Here is a 14,135-nt window from a genome sequence, read left to right on the forward strand (position 1 = left end):
GCCGAACCTCTTTTATTGTTATGGTACTGTCAAGGTGTTCACGTGCAGTGTCGCTGAGGTTGGGAAAGGTAATCTGTTCTAGAAAGGAAGTGAGTTTGTCTTGTGAATACTCCACCCTGGATGAGTATTGGTCACCATAGTAAGAGGCAAATCTAGCATTGATAGCCACAGGGTCTGCAATAACTACCCCTGCTGCATCTCTTATCCTGGCAATAGAAGAAACCAGTTGTTGCCATTCTTTTCTCCCTGCTCAAAGATGCGCTGCGTTTGGGCCAGCTGGTGTTTCTTCGCTTTGGACACCCTGAGAAGCATCACTTCCTGGTATGTAGATTGCATATCCAGATAAATGATTGGGTTACGGGAGAGGACATATTGGGATTCCAGAGTCTGTGCTTTAGCCACAGCTTCTGCTATGGTGATAGTTCCGTTCTTCCTAGCTCGGGCGATGGAAGACTGATAGCAACCCCTAATATAGGCCTTATATGCATCCCAAGTGTTATCAATAGAGGCAGTTCCTACATTGGCAGACCAGAATTCGGTCGTGTGTTTGGGAATTTCTATCTCAATTGTGGGGTCAGAGATCCAGTAGCGTGAAAGTCACCACAGTCTCTTGGAGGGAGGTGTTTTGGTCCGAAAGCTGCACATCACAGGGGCATGATCCGATATGCCTCTAGGTAGCCCTCATGCACCCAGGAGAGCATGCCCCCACTGACATATATCAGGTCTATGCGTGACATGGCACGGTAGGATGTAGAGTGGCAGGTGTAGATACTATCCGACGGGTGTCTCCACCGCCAAACGTCAGTCAGGCCATATAGGGATGCCCATTGTGATAAGGGAGAATCCACACCGATCCCTTGTGACAACCTATCCAGGGATGGATTTGGAACCATATTAAAGTCTCCAGCGATAATAAGATTATCGGTGAAGTAGACAGAGAGGAAAGGAGTCAGGCACTTCAGAAGAGCAACCGTAGCCGGCGGCAGTATGTATATACCCACAATAACCATTTCAACAGTATCAATATCCACAAGCAGTAGCACGTACCTACTCTCCGGGTCCACATTAACCTCCAGTAGCTCGTATGTAAGAGATTTATGTATTAAAGTACTCACACCCCTGGCGTAGCTGGAATGTGTTACATGGTAATAGTGTCCCACCCATGGTTTTTTGAGACCAAGTACTTTACCGCCCACCAGGTGGGTCTTTTGTAATATACATACATGGGGGGAGTATTTTTTAATGTATGTATGGACTAATGAGCGTTTAAACCCATCATTGAGTCCCTGGACGTTCCAAGAAAGCAGCTTTACATTAGCCATAAAGGGGGTCTCAGGCTATGAACGTCAGGGGAGCCCTTCTGCATTGGACCCAGAGGGAGGCCCGGCACATATATCAAGCGCATTCTTGGCACATAATCATTGAAAATCCACTTTCTGGGCTGAGACAGAAGCGGGTTGGACCACCAAAAAAGACCACTGTAAGGAAAAGGAACAGAACATATAAAAGCATAACATAACATATAAACAATAACTATATTTAACCCCGCACATCCGTTGGGAAACTCTGAGTGCCCATTCCCAAAACCAAAGATTCTTAGTAGGAAAATTTCCTATGGGGATAAGGAGAAACAAATAGCGACCATGGGGCGTTGCCAATAGGTAGTTTAGTCAGTTCAGATTCTGTGCAGCTGCCCCTAACTTGAATGTCTAAAGCAGAAATCGGGAACATCATGTCGGTAAATTCAGTTCACTTAGTTTACGCCAAGGGCACGTACTTAACAGGTTCAACGTTGCAACTTTATAGAGAAAAATATACAACCTGAGACAGTACCAGCACTTTCCCTTCCTGGAGAGGCAGAGGCGGCTCTCTAATTAGGCAAATAAGGCAGCCGCCTAAGGCCTCGCACTCCCAGGGGCCTCGCGGCCGCCTAATATGCGTGTGTGGGATTTGCTGGGAATGTCCCCCGGTCGGTGGCCCCGTCTTGTGTCCGGGGCCGCAACTCGTTTTCCCCACCAGGGGCAGACTGTCACTCACCACTGCCAGAGGTCGGAGGGTCAGTGGGTGGAACCATCTACTCCTCTCCCCCCTCCTACCGTGCACCACGGATCTCTGACTCCAGCTATGTGCAGAGCTTGGATAATGCCTGCAGTGGCTGAGCAGCTCCCCCGGCTCCCCGATCTCCTCTGCAGGGTGGACGATCTGAAATGGAGGAGGACCCGTCAGAGCTGACGCCCGGCGATCATCCAGGAGCCAGTCTGCAACTAACAATCTCAAAGGTACAGTCCTGCCCGTGCCCGACACTGACACATCCTGACCCGTGACGTCACATCCTGACTGAGGGCGCCCCGAAAATTACCGCTGCCTTCCGCCCCTCTGACCTCACACACACTGCCCTGAGTGATGATATGCATGCAATCCGGCATATGATGCCACCTACTGACCCCATGCTATCATCATTATCCTCCTCATCCCCCTGTTCCTGGCATCCTACCCCTTGTAATACTTCTCACTGCCAGCTTCCTACCAGCTTACCCCTGTCATCATCTCCATCCTCATCCTAATCCCCCTGTTCCTGGCATCCCACCACCCTACCATCATCTCTGCTGTACCCCACTGCCAGCTGACTACCACCTCACCCCCTGTCATCATCATCCCCTGTCATTATCATCGCCATGTACCCCACCTCTAGCATCCACCACCCTACCCCTGTTGTACCCCACTGTCAGCTGCCTACCACCCCACGTCATCATCATCCCCCCCTGTACCCCACTGTCAGCTGCCTACCACCCCACGTCATCATCATCCCCCCCTGTACCCCACTGTCAGCTGCCTACCACCCCACGTCATCATCCCCCTGTACCCCACTGTCAGCTGCCTACCACCCCATGTCATCATCATCCCCCCCGTACCCCGCTGTCAGCTGCCTACCACCTCACGTTATCATCCCCCCGTACCCCACTGTCAGCTGCCTACCACCTCACGTCATCATCCCCCCTGTACCCCACTGTCAGCTGCCTACCACCCCACGTCATCATCACCCCCCCTGTACCCTGTAGCCCACTGCTGACATCCCACTCGTCAACATCCCCATCACTCCTCTGTATCCCACCTCTGGCATCCTACCACCCCACCCCCTGTCATCATTCTCATCTTAATCCTTCCTGGTACGCCACTGCCAGCTTCCTACCACCCCACCCCCTGCCGTCATCATCCCCCCGTACCCCAACCCTGACATCCTCCCACCCTGCCTCCTGTCATCATCATCCCCATGTAACCCACCTCTAGCATCCACCACCCTACCCCTGTATCATCCTTATCTTTATCCCCACGTACCCCACCTCTAGCATCCACCACCCTACCCCCGTTATCATCGTCATTCTCTTCATCCCCTGTACCCCACTATCAGCTGCCTACCACCCCACCTCATCATCATCCCCCCTGTGCCCCACTGCTGACATCCTACCACCGCGCCTATTGTCATCAACATCCCCATCATCCCTGTACCCCACCTCTGGCATACTACCACCCTACCTCCTGTCATTATCATCCTCATCCCTCCTGTACCCCACCTCTGACATCCTATCACCCTACCCCCTATCATTATAGGGGAGATATGATCTCAGCCTCTCCCCAATACTGCCACCATTACCCCAAACTGCATCCTGTCATCCAACCAACTGTACCCCAACAGTTGCATCACACACCATAATACTGCCCTGCCACCCAGTGAGCAAACAGTGAGTGATAATGATAAGCAGTAACCCATAGCAACCAATCAGTGAGCAGTAATAATGTGCAGTAACCTCTAGCAACCAATGAGTAAGCTGCAATGATGTGCAGTAACCTCTAGCAACCCATCAGTGAGCGCTAGTAAAGGTGCAGTAACCTCTAGCAATCCATCAGTGAGCTGTAATAATGTGCAGTAGCTTCTAGCAACCAATCAGTAAGCAGTAATGATATGCAGTGACCTCTAGAAACCAATCAGTGAGCCTTAGATAAGTCTGTGTGCATTTGTTTTTTGGGATGGGAAGCGAAATTGCTAGGGGTGGGGGCAGGAAAATGTTTGAATTATTCTTCCCATTATGGGCGTGAGTGGGGCCTCATGTCTAAGATTTGCCTAAGGCCTCGCAAAGCCTAGAGCCGCCTCTGTGGAGAGGTACCCCACAGGGTTCCCTCGGGTATAGCCTCCTCCCTCAGATAAATGGGGCCTCCTCGGGCATCTCCAGAGCTGGGGCACACAAAGTCCATGGGATAAAGAAATTAAAGAAAGTTCTGAGCCCATATATTGGGAGGGGCAAAGCCCCATTAGCCCCATTTCGGGAGTTCTATACAATTCAGTTTGTAGCAGGTCTATTTTGGCCATCAGGGCAGTTTTACACCCAGCAATCGCCTGCATAAGAGCCTAAAAGCGGTCTTCCTCCACCGTGGCCGGGTCTGGCGGCAGGGTCTGAGTCTCCATGTGCGCTCCGGCGGTAAGGGTCCTCTGCTGTTGTTTCGGCGAGGCCTTAGGAGCGGCGTTACTTTTCCGTCCGGAACCGGACTTACCCCTTCTCATGCCCAGTGGTTCCGGGGAGTCTGCAGTTGTTTATGACAGACGTTAAGCCCGTTATTTCCCCATATTACCAGATAAATTGTGTAGGTAGGAACAGAGCTCTAGTCACTTGTGTCCGCTCAGGCCACCAGCTTAACCACACCCCCCAATCTAATAATTTTATTTTATATAAAATAAAATACATTTCCAAAATTTCATTTGAAAACAATTGTCCATATATACTAGATCTACAGGTATATACTGCAATATATACTGCAATACATACAGCGCTTGTAGAGATTAGGCCATGACAATATTATGGAACTATCACATTGGTTAAAAACCCTTGTCTAAAGTATTTCACGGCTGGGTCCATTTCTTTGGTACGGGGCCTGTAAGCAGTACAAAGTAGGTCCATTTCAATGGTCTAATCCATCTAAAATCAATATATTGATTTACATAATATATAGATACATTCCAAAAAATATGTAGACGAGATACAAAATCATCCAGCCCAGTTAACCAAAGTGTCTGCAAATGCCAAACTTGGAAGTGCCTGCCATGGAAGAGAACAAGGACATTGCAGAGCTGAAAGGAGTTTCTATGCCGGGTAAGTTCATACTTGCTCATTTTTGCAGAAGAAAAAAAAAGCTCCTAGAGGCCTCAAATTTTACTTTTGCTTGCAGATTTTTATATTTTTGTTTTGTTTGGTTTTTGTTTTTTGTTTGTTTTTTTCCCCACTCTAGGAAGAAGTTTGTCTTCTGGTTTCTCCTGAGCTTCATCCCAGATTCTCAGAGGTGACAGAAATAGCTGAGGAATGTGGAAGTGTCATCTTATTACAAATTATGTGTTTTAAATACAGATTGTGTGCATGTTGAAACAATACATGAAGTTAAACAGGAAAAGAAAACTGGTGATGGGAGATTGTCTGAAAAATTATATTATAAGGATGTTTCAAGAGCTGGGGCACCGAAGAGGGACCTGTAATCCCAACAAAAATCAGATAAGTTTTTTTTTTTTTTTTTTTTTTTTATTGTTTAGTTTGTTCTATCATTTACCACAAGGTCATTCCTGGCCCTGTCATCAACTTAAAAATTGCTGTAAAAGCATTAAAAAAAACACAAGTTTTTTTTAAATACTTACCTGCGTTGTTTAACCTTTCCATAAATTATTTATTCAGGTATAATGTGCATTTGTATTTGCTAGAAAATCTGACTGACAAGTCTCTCTTCCATAGCGAAGCTCCCTTCCCTCTTTGCATGTCATAGCCCTCTTCTTCTATGGGGGTGTCTGCTACCTGTGCTGGCCCAGCTCCTCTGCCCCACCCCTTCACCTCTCTACATAAACTTTTATGCAAGAGGAAAAATGAAGGGAAATACTATAGAGTCACTTGAATGACAGCTCGGAGTCTGCTGGGGCAGTGGACATCACATCCAAGATGTAGTCTCGGGGCTTTTGGATGCCTACACAAGGGAGGCTTTTACAGGTAAATAACATCCATGAAATACATTAAATGAACTTATAATCTTAAGGGAAGATTTTTGTAGAAATGAATGGTCTGGTGACATTTTGAAGACTTACCCCAATCACTAAAATCTCGTATAAGTTTTATTATGTTGATGTAATTTTAACCAGTTGCTGACCGCCCTATAGCAGTTTTACTGCTACAGGGCAGCCGCACTGCACAGGATTACGTGTGTGTGTGTATATATGTGTATGTGTGTGTGTGTATATATATATAATGAAATGTATGTGATCCTGCACTTCCAGGTAGTGCGACTCGAAGTCCGCCAGCACCCGCTGATCATTCGGTACACAGGCAGAACGGCAGTTTGCCGTTCTGTCAGTAGGGAAGGTATGGATCCTGTGTTCCTGCAAAGCAAGGGCATGGATCCCTGCCTTCCCCTAGTAAAAGCACCTTCCCCACTACACTAAAACACCAGCTAGGTACACATTTGATCGCCCCTGATGATAACCCCTTCCCAGCCAGTGTCATTAGTAAAGTGACAGTGCATATTTTTAGCGCTGATCACTGTATTAGTGTCGCCGGTCCCCAAAAAGTTTCAGTTCGTGTCCAATTTGTCCGCTGCAATACCGCAGTCCTGCTATAAGTCGCTGATCGCCCCCATTACTAGTAAAAAAAAATTAAATAAATACAAATTCCATAAAAATATAACCTATTTTGTAGACGCTATAACTTTTGCGCAAACCAATCCATATACGCTTTTTGGGATTTTTTTTTTACTGAAAATATATAGGAGAATAGATATTAGACTAAATTGATAAAGAAATTAGATTTTTTTTTTTTACATTTTTTTTTTATTAGATATGTTTTATAGCAGAAGGGAAAAAATATTGTTTTGTTTTTTTTTTTCAAAATTGTCAGTCGTTTTTTGTTTATAGCGCAAAAAATAAAAACCGCAGAGGTGATGAAATACCACCAACAGAAAGCTCTATTTGTGGGGAAAAAAGGACAAAAATTTTATTTGGGTACAGCGTCGCACGACTGCGCAATTGTGAGTTAAAGTAATGCTGTGCCACATCGCAAAAATGGCCCAGTCAGGAAAGGGGAGGGGTAAATCTTCCGGAGCTGAAGTGGTTAAGAGCTATTTCCAGTATTCACTTAAATACCCGGTGATCCTGCCACTACTGTTTTTTTTTTTAAAGTGCACTGCATCTGAGCACCACAAACTAAAAAAAACTCTATTCAATTACTTTGTATTATTCAAAGCAAACATGTCTCCATGCCTTGTTTTGCTGAGAAATCACCTTGAAAAAACACCCCTATAGCATTTTTAAACCATGACCATAAATCCGACCTTCAATTCATGTAGCATTTACTTCCTGCAATCCATCTGCTCTTAGCTCAGGCATGCAGGTACAAGGGTGTATTTAGCTGAGAAAGCCCCTCCTGAAGACTCCTGGGATGTATGACATCTTTTGCCTAGGCCTGAAATTCAATAAATAACTGAAGAAATGTAAAAAGAAAAAAAAAGAAAAAAAGTTTAAAACAAGTAAATGTAATATATGAAATGAGAAAAGCTAATGACAATTAAAAATTATGACATAGAAATTTGACATCATCAAATAGTGCAAATATGTGGAAACACTACATAAAAGCAGCCGCTTTAAGTGGGATACACACAAAAACATATGGAATGGGAAGTAGCAGTAGAAGTAGTGGCTGCCCAGACGACGTCATTGTGTGACGAAACGCGCAGCGGGAGGAGCTGACGTTCCGCGTGTCCCGTCTGCAGGACAGGTGTTCGCTATAGCCGGCCGGCTGTTTTGCTGTTTTATCTCCGTGACATTGTAAGTGTCTTTTCAATTACTAATAAATACGAGTTATCAGGATTACGCTATGTCGATTCCTTTCTATTTTTGGGGAACCTCTGAGTGATACTCATCTTGCTACCTTTGTGACCTGTGGACTTGACGAGATTTGTGTTGGGACTGACCCCTTCCGTGGGGCTTGTTGGAATATCGCCCCCCTGATTTCCTCTTGGATAAAGGCCCTGACCGGGTAACAGGTCGCAAGCTTCTAAAGCTTGCCTTGGGGTAAGCGAGCACTTTGTCATCACTGCAGTGCGGTGGAGGATTTATATATTCAATCATCGTATTTGGATCATTTAATCATCACATTGGAAGAATAATTTATGGGCTTAAGGCTTTGAACATTATTTTTCTATATAGATGGACATTTTTTTCACTTATGCACTATTTTTGTTCAATTAATTTAGTGTTTATTATAAAATATTGTTCAATATCACTGTTGTCAGCGCTGCTACTTCCCATTCTAAATGTAATACATATCTTCCTATCTATTTACTAATGCTATCGGCATAAGGATTAAAAATAGTCATTGTTGATTGAGAGAGTAAAGTTTTTACTTTAGGATATTCTGAGAAGAGGTGTTACAGCTTATCTTGCAGGGTGTTACAGCTTATCTTGCAAGGTGTTCGTGTCTACATCCTCAGCTACATCTTGATGAATTTAATACTAAAGATTTTAAAGCTGTATTTCCCATTTCAGATCTGAAATATTTGAATTTTTTTTTTCTCGTGCTTATCTACGGCTATAATGCCGCGTACACACGAGCGGACTTTTCGTCGGACTGTACTCCGATGGACTTTTTGACGGAGTTCCGACGAAACAGACTTGCCTACACACGATCACACCAAAGTCCAATCCTTTCGAACGTGATGATGTATGACCGGACAAGAATAATGAAGTTCATAGCCAGTAGCCAATAGCTGCCCTTGCGTCGTTTCTGGTCTGTCGGACTAGCATACAGACGAACCAATTTTTCGATCAGAATCGAGTCCGTCTGAAAGATTTGAAAATTGTTCTATTTCTAAGGTCCGTCAGATTTTTAGACAGAAAAGGTCCGATGAAGCCCACACATGATCGAACTGTCTGACAGATTCGTCCCGTCGGACCTTTGATGCCAAAAAATCCAGTCGTGTGTACGCAGCATAACAGTCTCCTCTCTTCTGGGAAGACTTTCCATAAGATTTTGGGACGTGTCTCTGGGAAAGTGTGTCCATTCAGCCAAAGGAGCATTTGTGAGGTCCAGTATAGATGTTGAATAAGAAGACCTTGCCCATTCTAATTTATCCCAGGGGTGTTCTGTAGGGTTGAGGTCAGGGCTCTGCAGGCCATTCAAGTTCCTCCACACCAAACTCACCACACCATGGGGGTTATTTACTGAAGGCAAATCCACTGTGCACTTCCAGGTGCACTTGGAAGTGCAGTCGCTGTAGATCTGAGGGGGACATGCAAGAAAAATAAAAAACTGCATTTTTGCTTGCACATGATTGGATGATAAAATCAGCAGAGATTGCCCTCATTTCAGATCTTTCCTTTAGATCTACAGTGACTGCACTTCCAAGTGCACTTGTAGTGCGGAGTGGAATTGCCTTTAGTAAATCAACCCCCATGTCTTTATGGAAATGTTGGTTGAGAATATCTTGCTCATTCCAATTAATGAACAAAGATGTTCAGTAGGGTTGATGCCAGACTTTGTACAGGCCACTCAAGTTCCTCAACACCAAACCCATCACGGGAGCGATTTGACCAAGCACCATATCTGGTGTGAAACGCGTCAGCAGCTGTGCAGTTAGTCTGTATTGCCCTGTGATGCTTTGATATCCATCTTTTAATAAAGGTGAACTTTTTTGGAGTGCGGCTATCCAGCGTTCTATTTCTTCCACCAAACCCATCACACCATGGGGGTTACTTACGAAGGCAAATCCACTTTGCACTACAAGTGCAAACTGCACTTGAAATTGCACTGAAAGTGCAGTCGCTGTAGATCCGAGGGAGACATGCAAGGAAAATAAAAAACAGCATTTTAGCTTGCACATTATTGGATGATAAAATCAGCAGAGCTTCCCCTCATTTCAGATCTACCCCTCAGATTTACAGCGACCGCACTTCCAATTCCCCTTTTGTGCAATTTCAAGTGCACTTTGCACTTGTAGTGCAAAGTGGATTTGCCTTTCATAAATAACCCCCCATGTCTTTATTGGGATATTGGTTGAGAAAACCTGGCTCATTCATATTCATTCCAAAGTACATGATTCCACATCGGTAAGCAACCAGCTAATTATTTTAGAGCATCATCATTGCAATTATAAAAAACAAAAAAAATAAAAAACAAAAAAATACTGCGCTACACATAAAAAACTAACCCCCCAAAAAGCAGCAGTTAAACAGTGAGATGTGCACCAAGATAACAAATAAAAAAGAAAATAACCGCGCTAAATTATTAGTGAGACACGTGAAGAAATCTTGAAAACTTCCGTTAGGAAGTACATATATGAATGCAAAAACAATAAAGAATATTTAAAAATTAAAATATAAAAAAATATAGGTCTACATATATATCCATGGATCAAATATGAGCGTCCATATATGGTATCTGTGAATCAAAATAAGTGTCCATATATAATAAAAGAAAAAAAATGTTAAATAATGATCTGAAATCAGTCCAAAAGAGACCCTTTCTGGCCCAACCAGAGTCAATGGTGAAAGGTATGAGTGACACCTCATACAATATCCTCAAACACACAATAAATGCGCTTACCACAAGGCAAGCGAACACCAGCTTGTATCTCGTCTTGGTATAGAGGATCCAGATGGTACACTTTAGGATGCATACATCATGGCTTGAAGGATTTAATAAGGACATCAGACTTCCATCTCATAGACATGTAAATAAAAAGAGACTGGCCATAGTGTAATACTGCCAAACTAGTTAGAGCAGAAGAAGGTAGAAAACTTACACAGGTGTGTAGGGATACAGCAAAAGGAAAAACCTAAAGTGAACGCTAGCAAACTCCGTAGTGGTGATGAAACACCACACTCTGTGCAAATAATGCGCTTACCACAAGGCAAGCTAACAACAGCTTGTGTTCAGTATCAGTAACCACACCACACTCCGTCATCCACCACCAGGCAAATAATGCACTTACCGCAAGGCAAGCCAACAACAGCTTGTGTTCAATAACAATATGAGAGATCCAACTGGCGTTCTGGACAGCTTACAGCATGGGCCAAAGAATATAGCAAGGACTCCAGATAGACATCTCACAAGCATGTAGATAAAAAGAAACTGGCCATAGTGTAATACTGATATAAAACGATTTAATGGATAAAGGTATAAAACTCACATGAGTAAATAAAAGTACAGCAAACAGCCGGCCGGCATAGCGAGCACCCGTCCACACTGAAAATGGCGATGACGTCAGGAGGTTGACGCTGGTTTTTAATACCGTGTCTTGCCCCCTTTACCATCAATGACAGCTTGAAGTCTTTTGTGGTATTTGTGGATGAGGCTCTTTATCTTCTCAGATGGTAAAGTTTCCCATTCCTCTTGGCCAAAAGCCTCCAGTTCCTGTAAATTCTTGGGCTGTCTTGCATGAACTGCACGTTTGAGATCTCCCCAGAGTGGCTCAATGATATTGAGGTCAGGAGACTGAGATGGGCTCTCCAGAACCTTCACTTTATTCTGCTGTAGCCAACGACAGTTCGACTTGGCCTTGTGTTTTGGATCATTGTCATGTTGGAATGTCCAAGTACGTCCCATGCGCAGCTTCCTGGCTGATGAATGCAAATGTTCCTCCAGTATTTTGTGATAACATACTGCATTCATCTTGCCATCAATTTCCTGTGTCTTTGTAGCTCACACATCCCCAAAACATCAGCGATCCACCTCCATGTTTCACAGTAGGAATGGTGTACCTTTCACCATAGGCCTTGTTGACTCCTCTCCAAATGTAGTGTTTATGGTTGTGGCCAAAAAGCTCAATTTTGGTCTCATCGTTCCAAATGACTTTGTGCCAGAAGGTTTGAGGCTTGTCTCTGTGCTGTTTGGTGTATTGTAAGCGGGATACTTTGTGGCATTTGTGTCGTAATAGCTTTCTTCTGGCCACTTGACCATGCAGCCCATCTTTCTTCAAGTGCCTCCTTATTGTGCATTTTGAAACAGCCACACCACATGTTTTCAGAGAGTCCTGTATTTCACCTGAAGTTATTTGTGGGTTTTTCTTTGCATCCCGAACAATTTTCCCGGCAGTTGTGGCTGAAATTTTAGTTGGTCTACCTGACCTTGGTTTGGTTTCAACAGAACCCCTCATTTTCCACTTCTTGATTAGATTTTGAACACTGCTGATTGGCATTCTCAATTCCTTGGATATCTTTTTATATCCCAGATCCTTTGACAATTCTTCTGCTTTCCCCATGATTCACAATCCAGAAACGTCAGTTCAGCACTGGATAAAAGATGTAAGGGTCTGTCAGGAGTCCAGAAACTCATTGACCTTTTATACACACACACTAATTACAAGCAAACTGATCACAGGTGAGGATGGTCACTTTTTTAATAGCCATTCAAACCCATTTGTGTCAACTCGTGTGCATGTTATCAGGCCAACATCACCAGGGTATGTAAACTTTTGATCAGGGTCATTTGGGTAGTTTCTGTTGTCATTATGATTTAAAAAGAGTAAACACAGTTGATTGATAATTACACATAGTTACATAGTAGGTGATGTTGAAAAAAGACACAAGTCCATCAAGTCCAACCTATGTGTGTGATTATGTCAGTATTACATTGTACAGTATATACCTGTATACAACAAATGGCTTTGGCATAACACTAAACATGACTGAAAGATGTTTTTGTGTTATCATTCATATTCTCTGACAAATAGCCAAGAAATCATAAATTCTCCCAGGGTATGTAAATGTATGAGCACAACTGTATTTGTACATGATCTGGATCTTCTGGGTAGGGTGGAGCATGTGTGCTGCAGGCTTTCTCCTGCAGTGATCACATACAGCGGGAGCCGAACGGCTGGTACAGTGAACTCTATGTCCGCCAGCACCCGCCGATGATCCAGCAGAGAGGCAGAATGTAAACAAGGCAGATCGCTGTTCTGTCAGTAGGGAAGACATGGGTCCTGGGTTCCTGCAAAGCAGAGACAATGATTCATGTCTTCCCCTAGTAAAAGCACCTCCCACACTGTAGAAAAACACTGGCTAGGCACACAGTTAACCCTTTGAACCCCCCTGATGTTAACCCCTTCCCAGTCAGTGTCAGTACAGTGACAGTGTATATTTTTAGCACTGATCACTGTATTAGTGTCACTAGTCCCCAAAATTTGTCAGTGTCTGAATGTCCACCGCAATATTACAGTCCTGCTATAAGTCGATGATCGTCTCCATTACTGGTGAAATAAATAAATAAAAATATTCCATGGTTTATAGACGCTATAAATTTTGCGCAAACCAATCAATTTTTTACCAAAAATATGTAGCAGAATACATATTGGCCTAAATTTATGAAGAAATTAGATTTTTAACATTTTTTTTTAATTGGAAATATTTTTTAGCAGAAACTAAAAAATATTGGGTTTTTTTGTTTGTTTATAGTGCAAAGAAAAAAAAAAAGACATTTAATTTTATTTTGGTACAGTGTCGCACGGCCGCGCAATTGTCAGTTAAAGTAACGCAGTGCCGTATCGCAAAAATGGCCTGGTCAGGAGGGGGTGGAAACCTTACGGAGGTCAAGTGGTTAAAGTGAACCCGTACTTGCATTTGCAGGACAAAACAATAGGTTCACTTTGATGATTAGTCACCCAGATGTGCATACCTACCTTTTCTTTGCTTACCCCCAAACCCCCTTTAGCTGCAGGACAGCAAAAAAAAAATAACACTAAGTTCTGAATTGGTTCTTCCCACTCTTATGTGACAATGCTGAGCCTATCACCAGCACTATCACATAGACTGTGCCTGGGCACACCCTAATACTCCCATGCGGTGCAGATTCCCCCCGCCTTCTGGGCCCCCCATGTCACTCCCCCCTTACCCGGCAGCACTGTCAGCCTCCCTCCTCTCCTCTTTCACTTGCTGCTGCGGGGCATGTTTCAGAATGGAGAGTGGGGAAAAGGGGCCAGTAAATATGTCATTTATGGGCCCCTTCCTTTTCTAAATAAACACAGTCAGTGAGGGGGGGATTGGGGGGCAGGGCAGATTAAACAAAAGGTGTATCTATGTATAACTCCTAAAAATGGCTATCTCCAGGTTTTGTTTGCTA

Source organism: Aquarana catesbeiana, linkage group LG06, assembly GCF_042186555.1.
Source record: "Aquarana catesbeiana isolate 2022-GZ linkage group LG06, ASM4218655v1, whole genome shotgun sequence".
NCBI classification, from domain to species: domain Eukaryota; kingdom Metazoa; phylum Chordata; class Amphibia; order Anura; family Ranidae; genus Aquarana; species Aquarana catesbeiana.